We start from the raw sequence: 13,434 nt of genomic DNA on the forward strand, positions 1-13,434 counted from the left end.
ACGTAACCTCTGGCTTTTTCTTTTCTTATTGGTAAAAATGAAGATAAATAAAATTACCCAATTTGGAGAGCTATCACCAAACCATAAGAGAATCTATTAAAAGCTCTACCAACTTGTTGTGTAATCAGCAAATAATAAGCATTACCTAATACACCATTAATAATATAAATATTAATACTATATTTGCATATATGTGCTCATTGTGTGTATAGGCACATATGTATATATTTCAATCTGGAAGTTAAAGGACACTCTTGAATTTCATTGTTTGAATCCACCCTGGACTTTTGAGATGAAGCTTGTCACAATATAGGACTTCATCTAATTGGCTTTTTGGTGAGCCCTAAGGATCCTCCTATCTTCATTTCTATAAAACTGAGATATAATATGATATTTATACACATAATACATAAATTACGTATATATAATATATAATTTTCTTATAAAATACCACCTGAACAGAGTATTCCCTTCTCCCAGCCCCACTCCCACCTTCCATCTTCCCCAGATACATTCCTCCTCTATCTCCCAACAGAAAACAGCAGGCCTCAAATGGTCAACAACCAAACACTGAAAGAACTGAGTTAGCCAGAGCCAGGCTGACTCCATGGCAGTTTGGGAGACTAGGCCTTAGTTTTTATTTCTAGAAATAAGAACCCAGATCCAGGAAGCTGTGGTCAGCAAACAACAGCTGTGGGAAATTAGTTTTAGGATACATTGTCATCTGGCCTGAAGTAAGAATAGGTAGTTACAATGGATAAGCAACACGAGGGAGGAAAGTCTTCAGAGACTAACCAATTGTAAAATCAGTCAGACCAGTAGAGATAGAGCTCTCCAATCAAGGTATAGGGACACACACCCCTCTGTGCAATTCCCATAACTGACAATAAGAGCTGGGTTTGTGAATCCACTAAGGTTCTCCATTCCTGAATAGGGAGAACCCTGCATACAGGAACTTCAGCTGAAGAAACGTTCTTGCTCTTTGCTTTTGCATACTATCTGAATCTGGAGTATTTTTCTTATATTCTTGGATACTAACAAGACAACAAAACAAAATGTGGTAAGGCAAGTGCCCTCAAATCAAAACTAGACAAGGAAACCTAACAGGAGGAGAAGTATCTCAAAAAAAAAAAAAAAAAAAAAAGGAGGCAAAAGAGTCAGAAACACATCCACTCCTGTTAAGATTCCCATAGAAAACACCAAGATAACAGCCACAACATATACATAGAAGAGTGATCTGGCCTTTTAAAAGGAGATTTAGATTTAGATTTAGTTTTTGTGTAGTATGTGTATGTGTGTGTGTGTGTGTGTGTGTGTGTGTGTGAGAGAGAGAGTGATCTTTTGGATAGACAATGGTATTAGGAGAGTGTTTCTCTGGAGCTGGGGTTACAGGCAGGCATGAGCTGCCCAACATGAGTGAAGGAACCTAACTGTTCCTCTGCAATGGCAGTATATGCTTTTGGCTGCTGAACCACATGTCAGCAATCTCAGCTTTTTAGCATGGATCCTTAGAACTGAATTCAAGTCTTCCTGATTACCAATGGAGCCATCTCTTCAGGTGGGATTCTTTTTATTCCATTCTGAATGTAAAGATATTAAAAAGAATGAGTTAATAGATATTTACTCATTATTACATGAGGTTCTAAAAATGTGTCTCATACATTATTACAACTCACATGTTAGTACAACTCTACACAAATTCATTATATTCTGTTTATAATTTATTTTATATAGCATAAAGTTTGTTTCATTTCATAAGAAAACTCTGTGAACTAGGAGCTCATCATTTGTCCTAGATATTCACTAAAATTCCTTCAGGGTGGTGCCAAGTTCCATTTGGAAGTTATTTATGGTTGTTTAGGTGAAGAAGCCATTGTCTTCAAAAACCTTGGTTTGCTAAACTGCCAGTTACTGTTGTAACGTTTAATTTTTTTTTATGAGTTCCACCATTGAAAGTGTCATCCAAGCAATGTCACAAATCAAGCTGCCAAAAACAATCCTAGCACATAGATGTAATTATTCCAAATCTTTTGTGAAACTGTGCTGTCATGGTTATGACACATGGTTATGTATGTGGATAATAGCAAAGAGGGAAGAGATTGGAGCTTGAGATGTCAATCTAAAATCAGTGCATGTGACTCCCTACTGTTAAAGAAAAGTGTGCCACACTGTAGGGCTTTGGGCCCACTCTGAATATGCAGTCTTACTCTGTGCCTAACATGGCTAAGGATCTGCCAATATTGACAATCATGATTATTGTGTCGTCTCACTTCTTGAGAATGTGCAGTTACCTAGCCAGCTAGTGTCACCTTTGTGGAGATTTCCAGGCTTGTGAGAGATATCTTTGCAATAAAAATACAGGCGGGGACGAGAAAGCCTCTCTGAAGCTTCTCATAACCCTGCCATCATGTCTAAGTCGGAGTCTCCCAAGAAGCCAGAACAGCTGCGGAAGCTCTTCACCAGAAGGCTGAGCTTCGAAACAACCTACAAAAGTCTTAGGAGACATTTTCAGCCTTGGGGAACACTAACCAACTATGTGGTAATGAGATGCAAACACCAAGAGATCCAGGGGCTTTGGGTTTGTCACATATGCCACTGTGGAGGAAGTGGAGGCTGCCATGAATGCAAAGCCTCATAAGGTGGATGGAAGATTTGCAGAATCTAAGAGAGCTGTGTCGAGAGAAGATTCTCAGAGACCAGGTGCCCACTTAACTATGAAAAGATCTTTGTTGGTGGTATTAAAGAAGACACTGAAGATCATCACCTATGAGATTATTTTGAGCAGTATGGGAGGACTGAAGTGATAGAAATTATGACTGACAGAGGCAGCAGATAAAAAGAGGGACTTTGCTCTTGTCACTTTTGATGACCATGACTCTGTGGTTAAGATTGTTATTCAGAATTACCATACTCTGAATGACCTCAACTGTGAAGTAAGAAAAGCCCTGTCGAAGCAACAGATGGCTAGTGCTATCCAGCCAATGTAGCAGTGGTTCCAGAAACTTTGGTGGTGGTTCTGGAGGAAGTTTTAGTAGAAATGACAATTTTGGTCAAGGAGAGAATTTCAGTGGTCATGGTGACTTTGGTGGCAGCCATGGAGGTGGTGGATATGGTGGCAGTGGGGATGGCTATAATGGATTTGGCAATGATGGTGGTTATGGAGGCAGTGGCCATGGTTACTCTGGAGGAAGCAGAGGCTATAGAAGTGGTGGACAGGGTTATGGAAACCAGGGCAGCAGCTGTGGTGGGAGTGGCAGCTGTGACAGCTAATACAACAGAGGAGGCAGAGGTAGCTTTGGTGGTGGTACTGTAAGTACTTTTGGACATGGTGGAAGCTACAATGATTTTGGCAATTTCAACAACCAGACTTCAAATATTGGACCAATGAAGGTAGGAAATGTTGGAGGCAGGAGCTCTGATCCTGAGGGTGGTGGAGGTCAGTACTTTTCAAACCACAAAACCAAGGTGGCTGTGGAGGTCCCAGCAGCAGCAGCAATAGCTATGACAGTGGCAGGAGGTTCTAATTATATCCAGGAAACAAAATCTAGCAGGAGAGGAGAGACAGAGAAGTGACAGGGAAGCCACAAGTTACAACAGATTTGTGAACTCAGCCAAGCACAGTGGCAGCAGGGCCCAGCTGCTAAAAAGAAGACATAGTTTAGATAATACTTATGTGTGTGGGCAAAAACTCCAGGCATGTATTTGTGACTAATTATTTGTATAACAAGTTACTTTAGTTTCTGTTTGTGGAAAGTATAAAGCATTCCAACAATGCTCACCCATGCTGTTGATTGCTAATTGTAATCATGACTTTGAATAAATGTGTGTATGTGTGTGTGTGTGTGTGTGTGTGTTTATATGCAGTGTAAAGTTTGTCTACTCTGAAGCCATCTTGGTAAACTTTCGTGAAGCTAGAATTCCTTCAGGGTGGTGCCAAATTCCATTTGGAATTTATTTATGGTTGCTTGGGTGGAAAAGCCATTGTCTTAAAAAACCTTGGTGTTGTTAAACTGCCAGTTACTGTTATAATTTTAATTTTTTATGAGTTTCACCATTGAAAGTGTTATCCAAGCAATGTTACAATTTGGTTACAAAATGGTTGTTAACATACCCTATGCAATATCAAATTTGAATAACAGTATCAGATAAAATAACAGATGATAATAAAGATTGTGTATCATCCATTATCATGTGTACTCGATAAATCATTTAATTCTCTTAAAAAAAAAAGAATGACACCTGAAAAAAATAAAAAAGCACCTGACATTGTCCTCTGTCCAGTGCATTCACGTGCACATATGTGTGCATGTGGCTCCATATACATGAGAATCTTTGTCAGCCTAAATGATTGATGAGTGCAAGACCCAGAGGAGAATCTTATCTAAAAACAAATCAAAAACTAAACAAAAACAACAACAACAAAAAGAATGAAATACTGGAGAGGGAAAGCATGCAACCCAAATATTTTAGTGAGTGGGCCACAGACCAGACAGGATAGGAGCAAGGGACAGCGAATAACATGCCTGGATTTGAGCCCATGTCTGTATGCAGCTGTCTAGTAAAGTTATCTATCATTGTCTGATCACTGTTCATTCATCTGTTCATTAGATGCTAACATCTGTAATGGTAACAAGAAAGTGGAAAGTACTGACTCTAGGGACTCAGCTCTTCCGGCTACCACCATCACTCCTTCATTTATTCTCTATTCCAACGTAGGAAAAGTATTCTTCTGGAGCCTCAGACTGCTTAGCTGCAAATGGGAAACATTATTTTGGCAAATTCTTCTCTTGGACTTCAAATGATCAATATATATTGTATGCTAAGTGTAAAACAGGCATTGTAACATTCTCTGTCAGGAGTGGTACAATGAGTGAAAGTATTCAGATTTTTAGAAAATATATTTTGACTGTATGCATGAGCAAATAAACTTCAACTGTTACCAGCTCTGTAGAGGTTCTCTGTGCTTAAGTAAGCAAGCTGCAGATGTTTTCCTCACACAGAGTGGGTTGACTATGAAAAATTTTGCTCTTGAGTGTTGAGTACTTGTGGTGTGTGTGTGTGTATGTGCATGTGTGTGTATTTGTGTGTGTATGCATGTATGTGTGTGTGTGTTTATGCATGTGTGTGCAAATGCACGGAAAGAAGAGAGGCCAGAGGATAATCTAAAGTGTCCTTTCTCAGCAGCTACCCACTTCACTTAAGACAGTTTCTTAATAGTCTTTGGTTCACTACGTAAACTAGTGTGTCATAGGGATCAGCCTGTCTCTGCCTCCTCAGTGCTGGCATTAAAGTATGTTGTGGCATGCCTGACTTTGCAAATGGAATCTGGGCATCTAATTTGGTCCTAATGTTTGCATAGTAACTACATTACTCACTGAGCCCTCTCCAATCTTGTGTGAACTGTCTTTTCATTGAGATTATTAACCGTGATTGCTGATTCCAAAGACAAATGGGGGAGGGAGGTAACTCAAAGTACCAATATCATTCTACTTCATCCACATGGACATTGTTTATTGAACACCGCAAATCTATTACTATAGAATTCTTTTATAAATCATTATTTTCATTTGAGAATTAAGCTTGTAAGAGCTTTTTATATGTAGACATTAAGTACAAAGCATATATCTACCATACTAAAAAGCTGAAACTCAAATACGGATCACCATATTTCAAATCCTTTCTTTTGTCACCAGTAATGAGTTTTGCCTTTGTTTTGAGTAAACATTTATTTGAATTTTCTACATATGTTCTTTGGAACTTTGGAAGCATTTAGAAAGGTCTAAAGTACACCTCTGGACCTATACCGTCTTGAACTTAATATAAATCAAACTTAAGAACAGTTGATTCTTCATTTGGCATCAAAGAGAAAAATAGAGGAAAAGTGAATTATGAGTGTGTCAGTGTTACGTTACTGCAGATCACTGTTAGGCCACACTCTGCTGGGCAAGGATGAGTCTGGGTTTATAGCAGCAGAAAGGTGCTGCTATTCTGCCTTAGTCTGGGAATTGGAGCTATGAGAGAATCCTTGCACTTACTTCTGTAAAAGGTTCGATCAGCTTCTGTACTGATCAGAAGCAACCTTGCACCCATTCTGGGAAGCCATCACAGAAGCAGCAAAGTGAAACTCATTTCTTATTCTTACCAAACTGGTCTCAGGAGAATACAAATTTGCCAAGCATCCTGGATAAGGCACCTTTTTTCTTGGGGTAGTCTTTCACAGTAAAACTACCCACTCACTAACAATGGTCTTTTAAATATTTCCACATATAAAAAAAGAATTAAAAGTAATTTTTGAGAAAAATTACTTTAAACTTTATTGAATAACATGTTTTTAAAACAGTGCTTATTATTATTTTGGCTGTGCCCAACAATATATTATACAGAATGGTAATTGAAAATGATATTTTTGTAAAACTTCTGAATGTTAGCAGAAACACAAGGGATAAGGACTTAGTAAATAACTAAACATAGAATTAATTGTAATTGATTTATTTAAAGCAAAAATTTCTTTTTTGTGAACCCTTTCCTGTTCATCTTTACACTCATTGTCTCTGAAGAGGGGAGGCAGGGAGGTGAGGTAGAAAGCCCACACCATTTAACTTTTCCTTTTTTTTTTATCCCACTACAGGAATTTTCTGGTCTCAATTCACTTGAAAACTTTGAATGGATGTCTTTGTTATGTTGCTGTGGAGCTTGTTGTCACCACATTCTGTTAAACTCACACAGGAGCTCAATAGCTGTGCTTTTAGTAATTAATTCAATGTTTTATTTTTGGTGTTAAAATTGCTGATCTAAAAATAGCTTTTAACAATTCCTTATTCTAGAGTTTCAGTTAGATAATGAGCTTAATGACCAGCTACATAATGGTCATAGAAAGGTCTACACAAAGGCAGGGAAAGGCCAGGGCCCAACAAGAGTCTGTCTTTATATTAAGCAACTGTTCTGTGTTGAAAAGGCTCTCACTTTGACTCTTTAAGAATTATTTAGGACAGCTCATGCCCTACCTGGGGTAAGTAGATTCTTTGTTTTAATTCTCAAGCAGACTTAGAAGAGGAAAATGAATGAAAGGCAAAGCATTTGCACAGAGTTAGAATCTCTGAAGGGAAGCTATCCAATATCCAGAGATGAACAGATGAACACAATAGAGACATCAACCAGCATGTGATAATCACTTCTCCTTTTGATGCTATTATTTTATGTATCACCAGAACTTCAGCAAACTTATTCTAAATGATAAAGCTCTACAAGTTGTGAGGAACTTCCAACAATGACCAAAGATAAAGAGGTTTGAACATCTGAGACAGACTGAGAGGTTAGGGTCAAAATTAGGACTTGAAAAACATACAATAAATATATATATATACATAGGAAGCATTGTGTTTTCAGAAATATAATACATGTTATTCAAACTGTATATTTCGATATCTATAAAGGAAAATGCTAGTAGACTTTAAAAGTATAGCATGCTGATTAATACACATTTTCATCAGGTGAGGCCTAAATAATATTATCTAAAGGGTTGAATGATGGCAAAGATGCATATGTAGGAGGGAAGAGTTAATGGTTGGTGAGTCCTTAAATCCATCATAGTCCACTTGTATTCTTAGCATTATACCACACCACAAAAGTAAGGATGTAGATCCTCTTCTCCAAACTATGAATTGTTTTCAGGAAAGCCTTAGGTAACTGCTGACACTTTTTAGTGTCACAAACTCCTTTCCCAAAGTTATACAAGCAATGGCAATTTCTAGAGAAACAAGACTCTTCAAGACTGAGTTGTGAAGCAGGTAGCTGTCAGGATGCATCTGTTGTGAGGACTCATGCTGGGCAGGCTGTTCAGTGATGCAGCTGTTTGTGAGTTAGCCAAGCTCCTGCAACATCCCTCATTCCTACTCTAGAAAACAGCCATAATCTCACTAGTTCATTAAGTTCAAATTGGGTAGAATAGTTTTGTTTCTTTGTTCACTTTATTGTTGTTTTTTGTTTTGATTTGGTTTGGATTTGGTATGTTACTGATGCCCTACCTGAGGTAAGTAGATGTTGTTCACATTTGCTCATAAAACAGAACATAGTACCCTCTGTCTTTGCCTACTCTCTTTGCCCTATGCATAGCCAAGTGTGAATAGACTAATGTAGAAACAGCACTTTAAAAATAAAATAAATAGGTTTACATGCATCAACTCCTAACAAACTTCAACTAAAGCAATGAGGAACTCATTTCTCTCGTATTCAATATGAAATGAGAGGTAAATATGCCCATTCAACAGGAGTGTTGATAAGGACTAAATGATTGTCCATGACCCTAAGTACAAGGCATGGAGCTTTATTTCTAGTCAATGATCACTCCATCTATTACATGAGTTGAAAGCAGACATATAACTAGCAACTCTGTTTTCTGGTACACATTAGATATGGATTTCACATATGTAACCATAGTACTACCTTGTCAAAAGATGTGATTCAAGCTTTTCTAGTCTATTAAATCTTATATAAGACTTGGCCACCCAATTAAGAAAACAACATATTTCCTATAGTTTTATGAGAAGTAATCAGGAAATGGGCAGTCACAGACAAGACCAGAGGAGAAAAGATGGCATTCTTATGGAACAGTGGACTATAAATCAAGTCTGAAGTTTATCTATCACATATCACTTGAAACATTCCATACTAAAGAAAGATTCATCAAGACTCAGGAAAGAAATGAAATTTATAAGACTCATGAAATTAATAAAGATTACAGGGCACATGAGATCCTGAAATTTACAAGGTTCACGATGTGCTAGGTTATGCAAGCAGCAAATTGCTGAGGGAAGAGAATCACAAACCAGCACATGGTATGCACCAACATAGCATGTGCAAGTCATGCACATAGCTGCACAGTTTCAGCTTCTGTGGGTCATCACTCAGAGTGGTTGAGTTTCCACTGAGTCACCCCTGCTCCTATACCCAACTCTGTAAGCTTCTTGATACCCTAAGCAATACATGCATGAAATAATTTCTGTGGTCTTTTATCTGGAGTGAATAGGCATTTGTTCATGTTTGCCCAGGAAACTTCATATAACAGCCATTGAAATTCAGACATTCTGAGTTGTCTATTCAAATTTCTACTAATTTATAGAAAATATGGAGATCATCACCTATCTAAAGATTTTATTTTGTTCTTATTTATTTGTTTGATTGTTTTGTCCTATTTTGGACAAATATATTCATACATGATCAGCTCCTAGGTTATTAAGGTTCTGTTATTTCCATACAACACTGACTATAAGGAATAGTTAGCCAGAGGCAAATGTTTTCAAAAACCTGTTTAAGTTTACTCACTGCAGGAAAAACAGTCTAACTTTTTATTAAGTTACCACATTTTTGTAACGTTTTCACTTTTGAAAATGATGTGTGATTCCCTTGGTAGGGATTATTAAATGAGCAAAATCTGCATGTACCTTACTATGAATTTGATATTTTCCATGTCTCTCCTTAAATGTAGCATTGGGGTTATTTGCTTTAGGAGCTTGGATATTTCGGGCAACATTAATGTTGTCCCATAAAACTTAATGATTGTCTTCATCTATATTTGTAAAATCTGCCATTTAAGTCCCCAAATTGCTTTTAACTATAGTCATGATAATCACATCTGGTGCAGATGCCATGCTAGGAAAAAACTACCATGGATAGTTCATCACATTGACTATATTATTTATCTTTCTGGGGGGAAAAGTATGCATGGCCTGAAAGTAACCATTCTAAGTACAACAGACTTGCAAATTGAGGTTGTCCCCTCCTGTGAAGCAGTGTTGTGATGGCGGCAACCCTACAAAAACTGTTGCAAGTGTTTCTAACCCAGTACCACAGTCACAGTTATTTGATATTTACTCCCCTTGACCTAAATTGGGTCTCAACTACAGAAAGCAATAGCTCAGATTAGAGATTTTGTATGTGGTATGGAGGTGTGTTCATCTTCTCATGTTCATATTGTTGTGGCATGAGAAAACCTGTGTCCATGCATGTACGAGTGTATAGAATCCAGAGAATAACTTTAAGTATCATTCCCTAGAAGACTATTTTGATTTTTGTCTGATAGTGTCTCTCACTGGCCTCCAATTCTCTCATTATAGTAGACCTGCTGGGCAACAAGCTCCCAAGTTCTGCCTGTTTCTATCTCTAATCTCTACAGAATTCAGATTACAAACACAAGTCAAGACATCTGGCTTATAGATGTGTGTTCCAGGACTCCAACTCCAGACTTCATTTTTCCATGGCAAACATTTTACTGACTGAGCTGCCCTCACAAGGCCCAAAGATGGCCAGGTGAATGTACCTAACTAATGAACAATGAACAATACTAAGCTTGAAAATGGTAATTGTCACAAGGAAAAGGATGTTTAACTGAATATTTGTTGTAATATAGCATACTGTTTACACAGCAAACCTTGAGGAACTGAAAGCAGAGAAGTTTATAATTTAGCTTTTCATTTATATAACATATATAATATGTGTGAACGTTTTTTTAGAAACACCATTGAACAAAGACTTGGTTTTTGTTATTTCTTAGTTTCACTGTCATTTTGAACATAGGACAGACGAGGAATCAGAATCTTCATTAATCTGGGATAAACTTGGACTCCTAATCATTCTGCCCCTACCTTTTGAGTGCTGAGATTTCAGTGATATGCCACTGTACCCCACTTGTATAGTGGTAAGGGATCAAACCAAGGGCTTCCTGCATATTAGACAAGTACTGGATTAACTGAGCTAGAGCTCTGGTCTACTTATTGCTTTGTGTTTGATTGTAATCTGCTGTTTTTCACCTGGATGTACCTTCATTGGGTACAATTGTTTCAATATACAAGTAGCAAGAAACTAACACCTCAAATTGTAATTTTACTGAGCATCCCAGAGAAGAGTGCATTAAGATGCCTTTACCATGGATGAAAGTTTGGAGGTGAACACATGCAATGTGTTTAATAACAGAGTCAGTATTTATTAGAATTTACTCATGGAAAAATTTTTCTCAGATTCCAGAAAAAAAATCTTGAAATCATGTAAGCTTGAACACGAATTTTTTTCTTTGGAATAGGCCCATCATCTGACCATGTGCAAACTGTAATGGATTCATGTAATTACTAGAATCATAAATAATTTATATAAATCAAAACATATGTTTGCACAAATGTCACTGTTAACTGGGTGCATTTAAAATGAACTTATCAATAATTATAAAAGTTGAAATCAGAGACAAATTCTTTCCTGTCATGGTCCTCAAATTACTTTATATAAAAGTCATGTTGGAAATTGGATCTAATGTGGGATAGTGGTCTTTGTTTGTGTCCTATACTCTCTACAGTTTTTAACTTCAGAGCTGTACTCTATTTCATACACATTACTTCTAAATTCATGTAGGCAGTTTTGGTTAATAAGTATTCCAGGGGAGGTTGAAAGGAAAGAGGGTAGATAGTAAGGGCCATGGAGACGAGTGGGACTGGGGTACATGATGTGAAACACACAGGTATCAATAAAAATGTTTTTAAAAAAGTTAATAAATATGTCTTTGGCTTTTGTAGATTTTATAATATTTTTCAGAAAAAAAAGGGGAGATGAGCCCTCATGCTCCAGTTCTTGCTAAGCAAACTAGAGAAAATTAATCCAAATTACCTATGCCCCCATAAAAATCTGGACATTGTCACATATACATCTGCAACCCTATGTTTTGTGGAAAGCAAGGCAGGAGAAGCATGGGGGGATTGTTGCCTACTAGCTGAGCTCAATATTGAGTAGAGACCTGGACTCAAGGAATAAGGTCAATAGTAATAGTACACAGCACTCAATGTCTTTCCCTGGCTTCTGCAGATGTACTCAGAGTACATACACATACATGGGTATGCATGCATGCGAATACACACATGCACATCATCATATATATCAAAAACAAAATACTATTCTTCCCAGGAGTATTTCAGTGAAGGGTAGAGTGAATAAGGAAAGTAGGCTTAGGTTTGAGGAATTGAGTAGTGCAGATAATTGAGAAGAGAACAACAGTAACAACAAGCCATCATTTTCTGCATCAGACATCACAGAGAGCACTGGCAGGAGAAACTGGAAGTCACTAAGAGTCACATGAGTGTCCTCATGAAAACAAGACTGTGTCCTAGATGTATGACTCAGGACCTTAGTAGCAGTCACTGGAGAAGCAGCTAATAACAGGCTTCTCACAAGCTATGTCAGTCAAGAGCTAAGTGCACAATTTACAATTTGGGGAAATACTAGATCCCATGGGCAAGAATAGAATCTCAACCTATGACGCAAGCCAGTTACTCTCTGGTCCCATCATAGAAACTTACAGTCATTCCATTCAGAGGTGTACCGCCTAGGTGCTTGTAGATCCTTTTGATTTGATTTCCAATGCTACATATCACATAGTGCATTATTTAATCATTCCAAAATTTTATTAAGTTATACAGCTATATGTAATTTTACAGATAAGTGTACAGACTCAGGCACTTGAAGGAAATAACTAACCCATAGCCAGATTTCTAAAAAACTATTAAAATTTAACTGAATTAACTGACCCCTTTTACTATGTTTGCATTGGTAAAGCTAGGCTTACTATTTTGACTCTATAATTTTAGAATAAAGTATTTTCTCTCTGCTTCTTCCTGCCTTCCTCCAATGAGATGGGGGACAGACAAGATCACTTCTGCATTTCCTTTTCTCTACACATACCCAGGGTGAGTTTATGGATGTGTGTGTATGTGTATGTGTGTGTGTGTGTGTGTGTGTGTGTGTGTGTTATATACTCTACGTAGTTACTATAAAACACCATTTCAACCCACTTTCATAACATACTTATAAGTATGATTGAGTGCCAGAAAAAAGTATCTTTTTCATAAGCCAAAACAATCCATCTTGTTCAAACTAAAGAAAATAAATAAAACTGGAATTACAAATCAGATACTGGAAAAACTAAAACTATCATGGAAATAATCTCTGTTGCTGCTTAATTTTTGATGATAACTACCAAAAATGTCAAAGTGGCAAATATACACAATTTAAAGCTAGAAATGGGAATTTCACAAGTACAAACTATTCCTCAAAAACATGCATAAAACCAACTATATGAAAGGGAGATGAGGCCCTTCATCCTGGAAAGGCTCAATGCTGCAGTGTAGGGGAATACAAGGACAGGGAAGTGGGAAAGCGTTGATTAGGGAACAGGGAGAAGGGAGATAGCTTATGGGATTTTCAGGGGCAGGGGAACCAGGGAAGGGGACAACATTTGAAATGTAAATAAAGGATATATCTCATAAAAAAATTGAAAAATCAAGAGTTCTACTTTTTATGTATGGTGCGTGTGTGTATGCACATGTCTGTGCAGGTGGTATGTGGATACCCATATGTATGCAGGTAACTGTGTACATCTGTGTGTTCAAATAACTATGT

The 13,434-nt window shown here is 37.4% G+C and overlaps 1 protein-coding gene and 1 pseudogene across 2 annotated transcripts in view; one reads left to right on the forward strand and one right to left on the reverse strand.

Moving 5' to 3' along the window:
• The window catches only part of LOC127697709 (contactin-associated protein like 5-2), a 909,987-nt gene that overhangs the window by 662,604 nt on the left and 233,949 nt on the right, over nucleotides 1-13,434 (reverse strand). The window lies entirely within an intron of this gene.
• On the forward strand, nucleotides 2,408-3,524 carry LOC127697710 (heterogeneous nuclear ribonucleoprotein A1-like; annotated as a pseudogene).

The sequence above is a fragment of the Apodemus sylvaticus genome, chromosome 12, assembly GCF_947179515.1.
Source record: "Apodemus sylvaticus chromosome 12, mApoSyl1.1, whole genome shotgun sequence".
NCBI classification, from domain to species: Eukaryota; Metazoa; Chordata; class Mammalia; order Rodentia; family Muridae; genus Apodemus; species Apodemus sylvaticus.